This window comes from Ptychodera flava, chromosome 11, assembly GCF_041260155.1.
Source record: "Ptychodera flava strain L36383 chromosome 11, AS_Pfla_20210202, whole genome shotgun sequence".
Taxonomy (NCBI): Eukaryota; Metazoa; Hemichordata; class Enteropneusta; family Ptychoderidae; genus Ptychodera; species Ptychodera flava.
In genome coordinates this window covers 43,907,515-43,921,540 of record NC_091938.1, presented here as the reverse complement: position 1 = coordinate 43,921,540, position 14,026 = coordinate 43,907,515, and the positions used below count along the sequence as shown (strand labels likewise).

The window sequence follows — 14,026 nt, the reverse complement described above, 5'->3', positions numbered from 1 at the left end:
TGTGATGTCAACTGCTGTCAAGTCTGGAACTGCAGCGGTATGTGTTTCGGATTTCTATTCGAAACTTTATCACTTTACAGCAACATACTAACTCCCTGTAGACTTCTAGTTGCATCGAATCTCGCTACCAATATGTAAAAAGTACTTTAAAACAATTTGCATGAATTCTTCTCAAAATAGTTGTAACACTTTTCTTTCTAAAAATGGACTTGCGGGTAATCCGGAATAACTTGTACCGGTAATCCAAAAACATTATTACCGTATACCCGCATGCACATGTCTATGAACCAGACGTTGTGCAGTCGATCGGGTCCAGCTTCATTCCGTCCCCGACCCATTAACACCTCTTAATTATTCCAAGATAGATCGCACGCTGCTAATCCCATAGACCCTTTGTTCTCTATCGCAGTTGCCTGTCCCGTTTTTCTCGAGGGTCTATGCGTGTACTCACCATATTTTCAAGAATTTATAAATTAGAATGAGTATGTGGCAATGACATAATGTTGTATTATACTGATCACATGATGTGTCAAACTGCCATCAGATTTTCATTATTGCCACCAGATTTCATATCTGGTGGCAAACTTTTGCCACAAGAAATAAAAAAGTATTTCTATACCTGCAAAGGCATAACACTATGGCCTATATATGCATGTCGAATTATATTGCGATACGATCCAATATGGGCGTGTGTCGGCCATTTTGTTTGCGACTTTTTGTGTCTTTGAACCATAACTCAAACATCCTTGAACCGATTCTGTTCAAACTTGGCACAAAGGCATAACACCATGGCCTACATTTGCATGTTGAATTATATTGCCATATGATCCAATATTGGCGTGAGCCGGCCATTTTGTTTGCGATTTTACATGTCTTCGAACCATAACTCAAACATCCTGGAACCGATTTTGTTCAAACATGGCACAAAGGCAAAGCACTATGGCATACATATGCATGTATGCATGTATCAATTAACCTTGCGATAGGAGCCAATATGGCTGCAGAACTGCCATTTTGTTGGAATTTTGCATGTCTTTTATGCCTAATTCAAAGGTGATTACACCGATTTTGTCCAAACTTGGCACAAAGATCATGCACTATGGCATACATATACCGGTACATGTCAATGTACTTCATGACATGTTCCAATATGGTTGCCAGATTGTCATTTTTTCCCAATATTGCTGCCAGATGGTTATTTTTGGATTTCTTCATGTCTTTAAGGCTTAATCATATGCAAATATTCCTTATCCAATGTTGTTGAGACTTGGTACAAAGATAAAGTACCATGGCATACATATGCATGTCTACTAATTTTGCGCTATGATCCATATGGTCAATAGACAGCCATTTGATTTCAATTTTGGTGTTATTTTTTTATGTCTTTGAAACATAAACATAGGTTACTGTCCTTCCATGAACTGATTTTGTTTAAACATGATATGGCTGCATTCTTGTGCGCATTAATTTGTTTCATTATATGATCCGAAATGGCTGATTACAACAACATACCCGATCCCATACCATTTCTAAAATTCCACCAAACCATTTGTATAGTATGTGCCATCATGACACTAGAGGCAGTGAGGGCATTGTTATGTGTGATGTAATCAAAAGTTCCTTCAGTGGTCATTACCGGCAGAGATAGGTCAATTTTATTGAACGTTCCTCAGATTACTTTATTATGCAAGTCACAGGCCTGATGCACCCGTTGCATCAATGTCATTCCACAGCTACCTAGACCACAGCTACCTAGACACCAAAGATTATAACAAAATGGACAAGCGGGGACTGTGTCATCAACGATGACTTGTTACATCCTAGAATGAACACTGATTTCTGAACAATGTTGAAATCAGTGCACAAGAAGCAGTGTATTTGCTACCCAGAACCACTGATATTTTCTCTAATATGTGGAGCCTGTGTCAACCTTTTCAAACAATAAATAATCCATTAAGTTTTTGGAGATATCGGTCATTCGGTTTTGTTGTTTTGAATCCCTTACAACAAAATGGCAATTACAGTGACTCACCTGCATTCCAATGCAGTAAATGGCGCTTACTCACTTTACTAGTCGCCTGATAGTAAAGCTTATGACAGATATTCTATTCAAACTAACATGAAGCCCTACAATGACACACACAGACATTTTATCAGGGCGCATTATAACAATAGGGACCGGACCCAGATGTTGCCAACCAGTGTTTGGAGGGACTGTGACGCCATGTACTCGAACAGGGCAGATTGGTATTAATGTATGCGACTTACCGGTATATTAATGAGCCGAATCATGGCGTATATACAAATTAAATGTATTTAAATGTATCTTATACAAATCTTGTGTATCCCATATCCCAACCCCATGCCTCTAAGTCTTTTACTGCTTACCAACAACCAACTACTTCAACTGGCCTCAAACTTTAGGAGGTTCAGTGTCCTTGATGCTATTTTTTAATTAGGGTGGCAACCCACATTGTTTTTTACGTTTTCACCACCATGGAACTCATTCTTAATCACAGACCCAATTTATGAACATGATTCTGTTCTATCTCCACAGACTTGCAATCAATGTATCCATTAACAAGTAGGGACTGTGTCATCAATGATGACTTGTTAAGAGAGAACATGTACCATATACTGTTCATGATATAACATATGCCTGATGAGATTGTTATTGTTTCTCTGTCAGCTGTGCTATGTCAATGATAATTACCCTAATTATACGGCATTGTTGCGTTCTCCATTGATATGATAATTCTAAATTAATGAACTGACATCATAATGTGAACTTGTTGTTGTGTCTCTTTTTGTCTGTGCAGTTCAGATTTTATTTAGCTGGTATTCAACAATATTATTATAGAATAATTACTCTATTTTAATTCCTCTTATTCAGGTCAATTTACACCGTGACTGTCCCTTTTGGCCAGATGATAGCAGATGTGCTCTGAAAGACTGTTCTGTTCGTCCGTGTACTGCAGTGAGTATCTTGGTTATGATCTACCGGTCAGCTGAAAATAGTTTGGTGTCACAGACAATGGTCTAGTAAAATTGAAGTTTATAGACATTTACTTAAGCACTGAGTTGACGCAAGTGTGATACAGAATTTGCTATCTGTTTTCACTTTTGATCACACTGAATCAACTGCCCTGATATTTCTATCTTTTCTGTCGGAGAAAATTTGTATTTTAAGGCAATGTTTGTCATTTTTGGTCAAAAATCTTTAAAAATCTCTTTCAAAACTGCTGGTCAGACAGCTTTGATATTTAGGATATAGGTCACTAGGGATGAACTTATTTCAGATTTGTTTCAATTGTGCAGAAATATGCAAATTTTTATTTTAAAGGCAATTTTTAGCTCACATTTTGCTATATACCAAAGAGAGCTTATGTTGTAGATCAATGGCATCTATGTATGTATGTATGAGGGGATGTACTGGTATGTCTGTCCACATCAAAAACTCCAAAACTGCAGCACCTCACAGTACTGTTGATTTCCCATAATTCATTATGATTTTTATCCTCGGAGATTCCTGAGTGGTCTACCATGTCTCCCATGTGTAGACAAAGCCACAGACTATTTATCAAAATGTTGAAAACATACTTTTATGCACACCATTCTTCTTAATTCTCATTTTAAATAATTTGGAAAGTTATGCATAATTGAAAGAGGAGATAGCATTTCTGTAAAATTTGCCACAGATTGTGTCCTCTGCCATACAGAATAATGTGATGTAAAGTATGGAGACTAGTTGCACCTGTTTTATGAAACAAAAGGATATTCATTTTTTTGCAATGGAAGTGACAAAAGAAATTTGCATGCTAAGTTTTCTCAGAGAATGACCCCTTCTGTTCGTCATTACTTGCTGCCCAAAAAGCAAGGCATTTGTAGTACCCATAGAATATGACTTTTATGGTTGTTCAGTGGTTATTAGTCCCCACGGACACCGTCCGGGGGGACTTATAGGTTTGGTCATGTCCGTGCGTGCGTCCGTGCGTGCGTGCGTGCGTCCGTCCGTCCGTTCACGCAAATATCTCTGAGATGCCTGGAGCGATTTCATTCAAACTTGATACAAGGATTACTTCATATGGCATACAGATGCACGTCGATTTGTTTTGTGATACGATCCAATATGGCCGCCAGGCGGCCATTTTATTACGATTTTTTCATGTACAGAGCCATAACTCAGGCATGTTCCAACCGATTTTATTCAAAGTTGGTACAAGGACATTGACCAATGTCATACAGATGCACGTCAATTTGTTTTGTGATACGATCCAATATGGCCGCCAGGCGGCCATTTTATTACGATTTTTTCATGTACAGAGCCATTACTCAGGCATGTTTCGACCGATTTCATTCAGAGTTGGTACAAGGACATTGACCAATGTCATAGATATGCACATCAATTTGTTTTGTGATATGATCCAATATGGCCGCCAGGCGACCATTTTATTACGATTTTTTCATGTACAGAGCCATTACTCAGGCATGTTTTGACCGATTTTATTCAGATTTTTTACAAGGACATTGACCAATGTCATAGATATGCATGTCAATTTGTTTTGTGATACGATCCAATATGGCCGCCAGGCGGCCATTTTATTACGATTTTTTCATGTACAGAGCCATTACTCAGGCATGTTTTGACCGATTTTATTCAAAGTTGGTACAAGGACATTGACCAATGTCATACAGATGCACGTCAATTTGTTTTGTGATACGATCCAATATGGCCGCCAGGCGGCCATTTTATTACGATTTTTTATACGATTTTTCATGTACAGAGCCATTACTCAGGCATGTTTTGACCGATTTATTCAGAGTTGGTACAAGGACATTGACCAATGTCATAGATATGCATGTCAATTTGTTTTGTGATACGATCCAATATGGCCGCCAGGCGGCCATTTTATTACGATTTTTTCATGTACAGAGCCATAACTCAGGCACGTTTCAACAGATTTTATTCAGAGTTGGTACAAGGACATTGACCAATGTCATAGATATGCATGTCAATTTGTTTTGTGATACGATCCAAAATGGCCGCTGTGCAGCCATTTTATTACGATTTTTTCATGTACAGAGCCATAACTCAGGCATATCTCAACCGATTTTATTCAAAGTTGGTACAAGGACATTGACCTATGTCATACATATGCACATCAATCTGTTTTGTGATACGATCCAATATGGCCGCCAGGCGGCCATTTCATTACGATTTTTTCATGTACAGAGCCATTTCTCAGGCATATCCGCATGTTTTGACCAATTTTATTCAAAGTTGGTACAAGGACATCGACCAATGTCATAGCTATGCACATCAATTTGTTTTGTGATGCGATCCAATATGGCCGCTGTGCGACCATTTTGTTACGATTTTTTTCATGTCCTGAACCATAACTCAGACATGTATCAAGCGAATTCATTCAAAAGTATTTTTATCACAGACCTAATGAAGAGGACTCTATCCTCTTTGAGGACCTGTAATCAAAATACTGATTAACAAGTGGGGACTGTGTCATCAACGATGACTTGTTTTAAAACTTTCACGAGCACACACGGAGAATGGCAGTTTACATGAATATGTGTGTGAGTTTGAACTTTGCCAGTGGAGATTATTGCCTTCTATTTGCCGTTTTAATATGATTCCGGCAACCCGGGACGGCCTGTTGCAGATCGCGTGTAATTTTCATGTTCAGAAAAAAAAATCTGTCAAAGCAACAATAAGATTTGAAGGGACTGTGTGTGTAACTGTCACCGGCCCGGCTATCCCGCAAGCCCTATTGTATAGCCAGCAACAATTAACACACACAGCCCTGCCATGGGATGTGGAAGCTGAACTCTACATAAGGGTAAAACATGGACATTAAAATAGACGTCCATGGCAAAGCTCCATGGTAAAACCTACCTAAGCACCTCATGATCTCCACTCCAGACTCAGAGATTCCGGCCGGCACAGCCTCGCAACATTGCAACCTGACCAAGCTTTCACAATGTGCAGCGATCACAGTACGCACCACTGGTAAAATGAATGATAAACTAGTCCGTGTATGCACCAAGCCGACAAGCCCAACGGCAAACTCATCTCTTGGTTTGATTTTGCTGTTTACCTAACTTTTGTGTTAAATTAACGATGCATTAATTTACCAACTGAAGACTGATTTTGGCTGTAGAGACGATTAGGCTGATCATACAGCTCAGAGGCCTCCGATTTGCATAGACAACACGTCCACTGCCCCTGCAGAGTTGTAGGCTGGAGAAGGTAACTCCTAGCCCTGAGTACGATGTTGTGTGTTCCAGATCTTTTACTAGTTAAATAGAAAATGTAAATGAAGTGATCAAGACATAAACTTTACTTGTAAACATGGTCACCGATAAGTTCATGTGGCGATGTACGGTGTTTATGCTTGAGGCCCGCTGCCCTTGCACAGTTGTACGCCGGAGAAGGTAACTGCCTAGCCCTGAGTACAATGCTGTGTGCTTCCGGCATTATATAAAGCCGGAAACACACAGCATCGTACGCAGGGCTATGTCGCTGGTTGTGGTCACCTCGACCAACCCCCGGTACCGATTAACTTTGACCTTGTCACACTTTTACAAATTTCAAAATATAATATAACTTCCTTAGGAGGACTGATGGTATTTTCATGAAAAAATATGCTTGCTTCAACTAAAAACGTTAGCACTTTGATAGACAAAGACAGCGCCTGTGCGTAATCAGTGAGGACATGGAGCTAGTCTCCGGCCTTGGAAACTTCTTGCTGCTCGAGCCTGACGCTCATGGCAATTTCTTTTGTGTTGAGGACGACGAAACAAGATACCTGCAACTGAAAATTATGATTTTCTTGTGCTTTAAAGTACGAGGGTCGAAGTAACCTCCACCTACAGTCCGTTTCTAACTCCATGCTGCATGCTGCACCCCAAGCTGGTATGGTGAACGGCTATCCTTGCTTTGTCAGAGGTCTGCAATACGCTGACCCTTGAACTCTGACAGCAACCTACTTATCGAGTGCGACCGAGGCCGGCATGAGGTGTTTCATATATCAGTTTGAACAAGGCTTATTGAAGAGATTACATGATATTGAAAAAACTTAAAACTCAATTGAAAAGCTGAACAAATTTATCACAGATTTGTTACAGATAAGAAAAGTCAAGAAGAGAAAAAAAGAAATTTGTGATGACTTCTCTGACATGTATTTGATGGCAGTCCATTTTGACACGATGTAGGTCGTGTTTGATTCAGTTTCTTTTCTCTTCAAGTACGCTTTAATGCGCATTTTAACCCTTGGAACTTAATGATAGTAATCAAAGGAACGAACTACCACAATTATTGGATTCGAGGGCAAGTGATTTTCCCTGGGCATTTGGAATTGAAAAGTCACATGACAAGTCCTTGAGTTGTAAAATAAACAAGATTGGAACCAATTTAGGATAATTGAATGGTGAAGTAATGTTTATGTAATCTACAAATGTAAGCTCATCTGCTTTTCTTTTTAAGTTGCACACTTGTTTTTATGAGTAATTCAGATTGTAATATCACAACATTCAGCTATCGGGCACCTAACACGTTTGAGATATTGAAAAATATAAAGATCAAATTATCGCAAATTAGTTCCAATTATATTAATATATTTCGAAGCCCGTAAGCTAACTTGAGTACTGACCGAAAAATATTCAAAGAGCACTAAGCACTGTTGCCGTCTGTCTTTAGGCGAACTTTTCGATAACCTAACCTTTAATTTTTGAGGTGAAAAAAGTCACGACTTACACAGATCTTTTGAGTTTGTCAGTGTCTTGTCCATTTTTGGGGATAGGAATACATCCAATGCTTGTCGATGTTTTTACGGTATGTACAAGGTTTTTATTACTTTTCTATGTCGGGGCACTGCGGTCACCATTTACGTAAGCTTATGTTTTGTTGGGAAATGATCTACTGAAAGCATTTCTGTTTTTCAGACGGTACATGTATGATATTGATATAGAGACATGGACCTTACGTTTTGCAGTCTATCTTCCGACCTGATATTAAATGTATTTTATGCATTTGCAAACGGACCAATTTGTTTTCGATATCAGGAAAATTTGTTGATTTTTGTTGCCTTGTTTGCTATTAAAGTCACTTTCTCTAAATGTTACATCTTCGTATCGTCCTTCTATCGGGCTAAAGCTATTTTAGCGGTGAATGTATCAATACTTTAACAGCGATTTTCCCCAGGCCCGTTCCCAAAACAGTCATATTATCCGAGCAACGTTGTACACCACCGATGTATACATCACAAGATGTATATCCGGTTTATTAATTCCTACAACATGTATATCCGGTTTATTTGATTCCTGAGCAGAAAGTTTTAACCCCAAATTTCATTTCTTTAAAAATATTTAACATTACGAGCTTCGTCGTACTATCTGCATACTGTGATTGGAGGTGCGCACTGAATAAAATTACCCTTTTGTTGATAATCCCTTGCTCGTTCTGCTAGTTCTCCATTAAACTTAGAGGCAAAGAGAGTTTGCTTCGGGTAGGTTTCTTGCTTTGGTGTAAAAAATTTGCCCACACTAACGTCGGATATTCGGCAAAAATCTCCACGACTTCGCGATTGCACAAACCCCCTGATATATGCTTTTTGGCTGTTTTATAGTGAGGTGGCCAAACCTATCATCGCGAGAACTGTACTATCAACAACCGTGCCTAGACTGGAGGATTTTATAATATTAGCTATGAAGAGATGTAAGGCAACGATACGCTTAGGAAAAGTGACGAACTACGAGTAAAGTTTGGAGAAATCAACTCTGACCATAGCTAAAAAAAAGCAACTTGATAGTATTATACCCTATTGCAGAACTACCGGGTTTCGCTGATTTATCACAGTTATCTTCGATCTGTCTTGTTTTCGCGACATTTATGCCGCAACTCGGATGGGAGAGTGGTTGAAGTTTCTTTTGCCTTTGGGTAAATTTATCAGTGACGCAATCCTTCATGTTTTGTTTTGTTTTTGTTCTTTTGCTTTGTTTGGCGAAAACAGTGTGTTCTGACCGGCACTTGCGTGATAGAATGGTGTATGTATTTGCACTGTTATATACTTGAGGCCTTTTACCGTAAAAATAAGTGGATGTTATGAGCATTTCTCTTTGGGATTGGAGTGAATTATAAGACATGCTTGTCAACGCCTTTTAGTATTTGTGAGTACATGGTTTGTGTTATTTTCTATGCCGGGACAACTTGGCGTTACTATTCATTTATAATATCATATCTTACTGGAAAGAAGTGAGTGAAATTCCCCCAATATATTTCCCCGCTCAAAACTTTCCCGCGTGACAATAATTTGCTTGTGGAAATGTTTTACTGAACAAGTTCTTTTACTTTTAGCGATCAGACGATATATGTTAAACTAAGGACAATATTTCGAAATCTCAACTTAGATTTCTCAATAACATGTTTGTCAATTTTTTTGACCGGATCCTTCAACATAATGTGACTCGACGAACAGGCGATTTAGTATAAGGTTAAGCTTATGCGTTTGAAAATCAGCAATTGTATGCGAAAGATGACACGAATTCCGCAGAAATCTTCCAAAATTCACAACTACACCGAAAAGGGTCATACATTCAAGTTGTAAAATTATGCTTAGGCCACTGCCCTGTCATCAGATGAACGCGTAATTGCATGAACATAACCCGCGTACGCATGAACGAAGTTTATGTCTTGCAGTCACGCAACGCCGATGTAATGTACCTGTCATATACTTCTGGCGGAGAGATGAAGCGAACGGTATGCGTACATGGTATGTCATTCAACAACCACATACACCAAGACAATGTACCATGTCCACTATTACTGGTGTACAACCCGATGTAGAAAACTTAAATTTCGTTGTGAATAGCCGAAAGCCCACCTTATATCATCACTTTACCGTACATCAACAGTGGAATGCGCGGGATTGCTTGCAAACACACGAGGTCGTGTCCCTGAGGAGAATCAACGCGCTTGATATATGGTATATTAACAAGTTCGACAAGGTGTAAGCAGTTGTTTTTCACTTGCTTGATCTAAACGAGCCGTAGCTCATGTCCACTTGTTAAACTTATATTACAGTGGTGTATGTCAAAATGACCGCGTGTTAAATATGCACGCAAAATATAAAATATGTTCATTGTACTTTTATCATCTGTATACAGTTAACCGCTACCATGCCAGATCTCCCACGAAGGTGCGACTTTGCGCATTTTTAAATATTGGATATTTACCATCTAGTGTCGAAGGTTGACATATCGGAGATTTAACAACTCTACAGATATTTTCAAACCCGACTTCCTGGCACTAGTTACACTTACTTCAGTACTGGACGAAAAGCTTACCAGATTTCGTCAAATCGCGGGTTTATATCCGATAATAAATCGAGGATTTCTCCACTTTGCAGACCTTGTCAAACCCGACTTCAAAGGACTGACTGTAACTTCGATACTAAACGATACTAGATTTTGTCAAATCGCGGGTAAATATCCGATGTATATCTGAGATTTCACCACTTTACAGGTCTTGTCAAACCTGACTTCCAAAAACATCGACACTAGACGATACTAGATTTTGTCGAATCGAGGGTAAATATCCGATATATAGATCCTCACCGCCTTACAGAAGTTATCGAACCCGACTCCCAAGGACTGATTCTAAGTTTGTATGATACTAGACGATACCAGATTTTGTCAAATCGCCGGTAAAAATCCTATATCGGAGATTTCACCATCTTGCAGATCTAGCCAAACCAATCTAACTTCGATACTGTATAGTCCAGAAGCCGTAAATATCGGATATCATATAAAAGTGCAATGTCACAGTGTGTCCTTCAGATCTCAGCATTACTGGTGCATAACATTTCTGACTTGTTTTTGTCATGTCGGGAGCTAGTTCTTGTCATAAATAGTAGAGAACCTCTACTGTCTGTGTTCTTATGAGGTTAAAAAAACAAAGTGAGAAACCGCATCTCTGCATTACTTTTGCGGGACACCTAGGATGATAAGCTAACTTACTGTTGTTTGGCCAAAGCGTTCCCTTTTGCCCAGATTCAGACATATTAGCTACGGGCAAGTGTTTTTTATTTCAGGTAAATTAAAAAAGAAAAAAATGTCTGTTACATATTTGCAAGTCACAAAAGCCTGGCGCAAGAGGCAGCAAGCCCCTACATGTATCTATCGGCGATTTCACAGAGCCAGCGTGCCGAGACAAAACAACTCACTCTATTATCAACTATTGTATCGACATTAGAGTCCCGAAGATAGGTCATTCTAGCATCGTCTACCCGGTAGTATCAATATTAGATTCCCAAAATCGCTCGTAAAATCGATTGGTATCGGGTCAGTCACAATCAGGGTGCGCTAGATGATTTTCATTTGTTATGGACATATATCTGCTATTCAGACTGATATTATATTGCTTATTTGTTTCTAATAAATAGTAATAGTTGTAACTAACTTAGTCACATAAAGAAATATTGCATATATTGTGCAGGTTTGGTTGTACATCCACAAAAATGCCTTTAAAAACTGTAAAAAGTAGCGTTATGCTGTTTCACTTCAAAATGTACTTAATTTCAAAATGTTTTTTGGAACACAGTGTTAAAATTGTGGAATTTTTAGCTTACATATGTTATTGCAGAATACCTAACCTTTCTTTCACAAGTTATTTCATGTGATTATGTGCATCGGAACAGAAACTGTGGTATTTTTACCAAAACTGTAACATCGTTATGTTTTTTGTTTTATGACCATAAGTACATATACCTTTAGTTTATATGTAGAAAAATGGATAAAATATGGTAATATTGAATTTAATTCCAACCTCAACATCCATGGCAAGCATTTTATACACAAAAATTTAAATAAAATTGCATATTTTATTGTTTTGTGAATAAATGAATATGGAGATCGTTGTGGTCGGAATTTCTTGTAGCGTCCGTGACACACTCATATCTTATGGACAACAGGAGTTACAAAAGATCTGACGTCACAGGCCTAAGTGTCAATAGGTGCCTACCTTAAATAAACAAATTGTATAATTACTGTCCCTTGCGTTCACTATTAATATTCCTAAAATATGGAAATGTAGCATCCGTGACGGTGTAGCGTCCGTGACGGTGTTTACTACATACTCATAATTAATAACTATTTAAAACATTTTAAAGCAGTTAATCCACTGAAACATATAAATACTAGTGTGTATTGTGTGTACATACATGGAATTGGGTTACAAAATGTCTTCAAGGCATAAAATTGTAAATTTTCACAAAATTGATTTTTTAAACAGTAATAAAACACTCAAAAAGTTATGTTGAGCCTCAACTGTAACACTTAGATTGGTGTTTTTTAAGAATGCAGTAATTATATTGAATATGTTATTAGAATTCTAGTGAAAAGAACAATGAATTCTGTCCTGTATATGCATTTATTATTGCGTATTCCATTTCAATTCATTATGTCACGGATGCTACAATAAAATGCAAACATTGTTTTTCAGATTATAAGCCAATCTAAATGTGAAATAATCACCACATTTTATTGTTTTGTTATCACATTTTGAATTTTAAAAAATCAAGGAGGTAAGAAATGACATTTGTGTTAACTCGTCTCAACCACTTTCACATATTTAGAAGGCAGGACGTCCTATTATAAGTGGTTGTTCCGGCCCAACAAATAATATCTCTGAATATCTAGACTATTTCATCAAACCAATCGTCCAAAGACAATCAACATACGTCAAGGACACAAAAGACTTCATTAACAAACTAGAATCAATAAAAATACCGGAAAATTCTATTCTGGTAACATTGGACGTGGCGAATACTATAAACAAATCCGTGGCTGCAGCATGGGGTCGCCTTTGTCACCTCAGATCACTGACATCACATTCCATGAAACGGAGAAAAAAAAACATTCTAAACCATTCTAAATCTCCACTCTGATCAAATATTCCTATGGAAACGTTTCAGAGACGACATCTTTATGATTTACACGGGAACAGAAAGTGAACTCCAAACCTTTGTCGGGAAGTGCAACATGCTGCACCCTACGTTCAAATTCACATTTGAATATTCTATCGACAAAGTCTCATACCTTGACGTAACGGTCTTTAAAGGTCAGAGATACAATCGAGAAAGAAGGCTCGACTTCAAAACCAACACAAAACCAACCGACACGTTCCAATACTTATTGAGAAATTCGTGTCACCCGAGCGGCACTTTTAAAGGCTTCATTAAAGGTGAACTTCTCCGATAATGCTCGCACATGCAACAAAGACATGGACTTCATCGAAAAGGTCAACTTTTTCACTTGCAAACTTCAACAACGAGATTATTGAAAAAAGATATATCTCGTATAAAGAAAGATGTTAATCTCACCAACCGTCAACGATACCTCACCGATAAAGATAAGGGGAATGACATAAGAACAAAACTGGTTTACACAACGACCTTCAGTCCATTCATCAAAACCAGTCAAATCAAACAATGTCTTACAAAAAATTGGAAAATAATAGAAGCCGATCAAACACTGGCCAAATTTTTTCCAGAAAAACCTATCATAGCATACAAAAGGAATGAAAACATAAAAGACATCCTCGTTCAGGCACAAATCAAGCACTAGGATAAAAATAAACACGAACGGTCTGACCAACAAATTCAGACCACAACATAACCATACTAGCATCTCTATTTGATGAACAATTGCTACTATCAAATTAACATGTGGGATAACAAAACAATTTGAGCGACTGAGGAAGGAACCGCACTATTGTTCTGAAACACAATCACTCCAACACATAACCGGTACTTTCCCGGAGACCCAGATCACATGACCAGAGTCAAAGCACTATCAATTCACCGGTGTCTCGCCATGTTTCTCCATATCATTAAACCACATTGATCGATTCAATATACCGCATCACTATCAAAGGTAGAAAACGATGTGTAAAGTTGCTCTCATTTTCTTATATATACAATATTACACACTTGGAGATTTTCTTGAGAGTGGAAAG

General features: G+C 38.2%; 1 protein-coding gene across 2 annotated transcripts in view; it reads left to right on the top strand.

Annotated features, from left to right (window-relative positions):
• Positions 1 to 14,026, top strand: part of LOC139144580 (ERO1-like protein beta) — a 306,244-nt gene that overhangs the window by 42,018 nt on the left and 250,200 nt on the right. For both annotated transcript variants that reach the window (XM_070715304.1, XM_070715305.1), the window contains exon 3: positions 2,894 to 2,977. The gene's annotated coding sequence lies outside the window, so the exon portion shown is untranslated. The remainder of the gene's footprint in view (positions 1 to 2,893; positions 2,978 to 14,026) is intronic.